Source organism: Sitophilus oryzae, unplaced genomic scaffold, assembly GCF_002938485.1.
Source record: "Sitophilus oryzae breed Bouriz unplaced genomic scaffold, Soryzae_2.0 scaffold_85_pilon_pilon, whole genome shotgun sequence".
In the NCBI taxonomy this organism is placed as follows: Eukaryota; Metazoa; Arthropoda; class Insecta; order Coleoptera; family Curculionidae; genus Sitophilus; species Sitophilus oryzae.
The window spans coordinates 225,365-229,820 of record NW_022147483.1 but is presented as its reverse complement, the minus strand read 5'-3'; the positions used below and the strand labels follow the sequence as shown (position 1 = coordinate 229,820).

At 30.3% G+C, this 4,456-nt stretch overlaps 1 long non-coding RNA gene across 2 annotated transcripts; it reads right to left on the bottom strand.

Annotated features, from left to right (window-relative positions):
- Window positions 1-500: 500 nt before the first annotated feature.
- LOC115890147 lies at window positions 501-4,456 on the bottom strand. 2 transcript variants are annotated; one of them, XR_004051575.1, is made up of 4 exons: window positions 3,769-4,456; window positions 3,560-3,646; window positions 2,540-2,722; window positions 501-1,271 (listed from the first exon to the last, which is right to left on the bottom strand). It is a non-coding gene; the product is annotated as an uncharacterized LOC115890147 (long non-coding RNA). The 2 variants fall into 2 exon arrangements; XR_004051576.1 differs by lacking the exon at window positions 3,560-3,646.

Genomic DNA, 4,456 nt, shown 5'->3' with positions numbered 1-4,456 from the left:
AAGAACTGGAAAATTGACAAAAAGTTATGCCTAGCCCCCTCCCAGGAATATCTAGTCAAAATATGACCGAAGCACATAAAGAAAAAATCCTCCAGAGCATATAAGTTCACCCCCCCTCATCAGATTTGACCCTTGGCCGACGATTAAGCCTCGCCAGTCAGTTCCCATCCCAGCTAAGCAGCCTCGTCTCGGGTCACCCTCGTCACCCATCGAGCGGACATCCACCGGGACCCCCTACAGGCGGACCCCCCTCATCATCTTCAATGTGTCCGATATCCCGCCCCCTGCCTCTTCGAGGGTCACGGAATACGTGCACGAAGAAGTCTCGGAGCTTGGGTGCCAGGTCGTATCCGGCCGAAGCCTCTAGCGTTAGAACACCTAGCTCGTAAACCAGAGGGTGGTGACTCCCTTGGGTACCTCTGCATGCTACACAGGTCATCGATGCCCGAACAACCGGGTTAGGGGTGACCTGGCCCTCCTCTTTAGGGAGGCTAGTTATGATGCTCTGGAGTCGATGTTACTCGGGGAAATTAATTGGAAAAATGCTGGGAAAGGCAGAAGTGATATCCTGTGGAGTAGTTACGGTTTTTAAATAAATGGCGAATGCGCCAGGAATTGGTCGGAAATTAGTCTTCAGATTTTTAAGTGTGTTTAAATTTTATTTAAACGCACACAAACTAAAGCAACAGAATAAGTAAAATGACAGGAATTCATGGCATATGATCTGAAAAAATGACATGGAAATGAATCCATCAAAACTGAAATTTTGTACAAAGAATTACACAAGCAAAAAGTATTAAATAACACCATCAGAAACATAATACAAGTAAAAGAAGACTTATAGAAATATACAATCAATGAAATATTTTTTAGAATCAATGAAAAATCAAGCTATTATAGAGAAAAGAAAGTAAACCAAAAACAACACGAAATTAAATTCCTCAAGATGGTATTCTCCCAAAAGGAATAAGGAGTGATCAAAAGCCAAAAATTGGTGCAAATTAAAAACAGATGTTCTGAATTTTCCTATGACAATAAAGGGACATAAAAATGTAACTCAGAGACTCACTGGATTTTTTTTCCTACATAATTAAATTTAGAAATCATGAAATCCACCGAAGAACATTAAAAACCAGTTTAAATATATTTACCCAAAAGAAATAAACTTTTAGATATACTTATAAGTCCTGATGCATTGTTAGTAATATTCGTTAAAATGATAAATGTACTGCTTTGGAACTGTATACATCCATCGATTTGTTGTACAAAATCTGTTACAAAGAAATAAATAATATTATTATGTATTATTAATTAATGCTAATATACTTGTTTTTTTTTGAGTTTCATACTAATATTAAAGAAATAATGTTAAAAAATATGGTTACTCTGTTAAGAAACTTTTAATAAATTTATTAAATTTGTTTTTACATAAAAAAATAAACTTAATTTGTTAACTAAAATATGACTATAAGCTATAGGGTTGTGTATAGGGTATAATATTAAAACTGTAAAAACGTTGTTCATTGATCTGGAAATATTAGTATTTAAGCAGGAGATAATAATAATTATATTGTAGCTGTGTTTGAGTACTGAAAAAATAATTTTAAATGAAACATTAACTTACAAATCAAGTTTATCGGTTTTTTTCTTGACGAAATGGCGAATGCGCCTATTAAAGGAAACTTTTAATACTTAGAAATTGCCTGAATTATTAAGGTACGATAATTCAACTGGTTATAGATGATGTAAGTACCGTATAAAAAACGACGTCAGCGATGGCTATGAAATAAAGATCGCTGTCATCTTATGTGTAAAATTATATGTGGAATATCATCGATCGTCAAAAAATGAGTTTTTAATTTTTTCATATTGTTCCACCACTTCAAAAATTCTAAAAAATCCTGAGTGTAAAGGAGTATAAAAACATTTTATGACAATTTTTAGAGAGTGACGTATTTCACAAAGGTTAAAAAATGAAGATTTTAACTTTCTTTCCTCCGCTAAAAATCGGTTTTTCGTTTATGAATCATGATCATATTATTTTTCAGGTCTTAGACTTCTAAGATTCAGAAAAAAATCAGCATTAATTAATTTTGAACTTTACTATAAAACTAAAAATTAAATTAAAAAACAGTTGTTTTTTTGAAAATCTCGAAAACCGTTTGAGTTAAAGAGATAAAAATTTAGGTGAATTATTTTGATTCGATACCAAATCGATCCCCTCAAAAAAAAGCAGATTTCCCATATTAATCTGGCTATACCATTTCTAATATAATAATTATAGCATTTATTTAAATCATTTAATATTTAAAGCAGTTACAAAGAAAATACTTAATTTTATTTATTATTTACCGTGCCTTACGTAAAACAAAAACATAGATACTAATAAGATTGCGAGTAATATAGTGTATTTTGTTTATGTATATATTTGCATATGTTGTGTTCGTAATTTGTAAATATGCAGCAAAAAAAAAAGAACATTGATAATTATATTTTGTTATTTATATTGTATTTTTGGTGGTAATATTTTTAAATTTACCTTGATTTATTTGTCCCATATATAATTGTAATCCAACATATCTATCTATATCTTCTGCTGTATCTGTGAAGTAGTATTTGTATCACCCTGTAGATTTGACTGCATCAAAAACTCTTGCCACTGCCACTTTCGATATTCGTCTAAATGAGGAAAATTGAGGTAAAACCCGATGATTTCCCATTTCTGAAATAAAAAAGGAAAAAATAAATGACTGTTTCTTTAAAAAATCATAATATTTCTTGATATCTCTAGATCATGACCAACGTCTCCTTTTTTGCGGGGAGGCTAGCTATGATGCTCTGGAATTGAAAAGTTACTCAGGAAAATTCATTGGAAAATAGGCTAGAAAAGCCAGAAGTCACATTCAGTGGATTAGTCAGATTTTTTTTAACTAAATGGCGAATGCGCGGAATCAATATAGGGATTTTTAAGTGTCTTTAAATCAAAACACAAGCAAACACGAACAAACAGAATCCGTAAAATTACAGTAATTCATGGCGTATGATCTGAAAAAAAAAATACATAAAAATGAATCCATCAAAACTAAAATTCTGTACAAAGTTTTACACAAGCAAAAAAGTATTAGAAAAATAACACCATAAGAAAAATAATTCAAATAAAAGACACTTATTGAAATACAGCGAATAGAATATTTTATAGAATTCCCACAATGGAGAAAATATAGTAATGAAGATATTGTAGAAAAATAAAAATAACTATAAACAACATGAAACTAGAACTTATACGAAATACAGTGAACGAAATATTTATAGGTCAGTTTACTGGGTGATGCATTTGAAAGTGTAAAAAAAATTGTAACAAAACAAAATTACTAGCCTAAAATAAGGCAGTATGTTATTCGATTAAAAATGTACAGAGGCCAATCTCTGAGTGGATCTCTTAACTGGCCAGAAATTTGCTTAAAAATAAATATTATTTAATATATCAGATGGAGAACATTTTCTTTAATATAAAATGTATGGATATTTGTCTATTTAATTAATGATGTTACAAAATTACCTTTGATTTACCTTGATTTGTTAGACCCATACAGAACTTAATATCAATTTTTTAAAGAATTGGGTAGGCAACCAGTAAAATTGAGAACTAAAAAAAAAAACAATTCAATATCATGGTGGTTTTAATTTATATTCGATATGACTAGAATAAATAAAAACTATGAGAAATACAAATTTTTCTATAATATATTAACAAAAAATAAGACTTACTTTAATTAGTGTACAAGTTGTTGTTGTAGATAGGACAGAACTGTGTTATATACACCTCCATTTATCATAAACCTTTGTCTTCCGATGCTTATTTTCCTTCATCAGATTTAAACCTTGACAGACGATTAGGCCTCATCAGATCACAATTAAGCACCTTTGTCTGAGATCACCTCCATCTTTTCTTCTGTGAAAGGATGCTTGAAGACTGTGTGCTCGTGTAAGGTATTATTACCATGTATAAAACAAAAAAAAACATATTTTAGGACAATCAAAATTCACAACCTACAAAAGATTAGTGTTTTACATCTAGAAAATGTATTTGTAAAAGTTTCAAAGTAATTTTTAATCCTGCAGCCTTCTGGAATAGCTCGACCAATACAGAGAATACCTTAGAAATACAGTCTTTTAAAATCAACACAAAATATTTTACATACTATGTAAATCTTGTAAATGATGTATATGGTATATATTTCCTAAAACTGAACAATATGAGTAAAATAACGTATTTCTAAATGCGTAGTTTAAAAAAAAACGAGAACCATAAAAACCATTACATAACACCACACATATGAAATGGCATAAATAATGAAATATGTAGAAGAAATATATCCAAACGTTTAAAAAACATATTTAATGATGTTAAGACATAGAAAATAATGTGCTAAACATATAAATGTTAATATCTGAA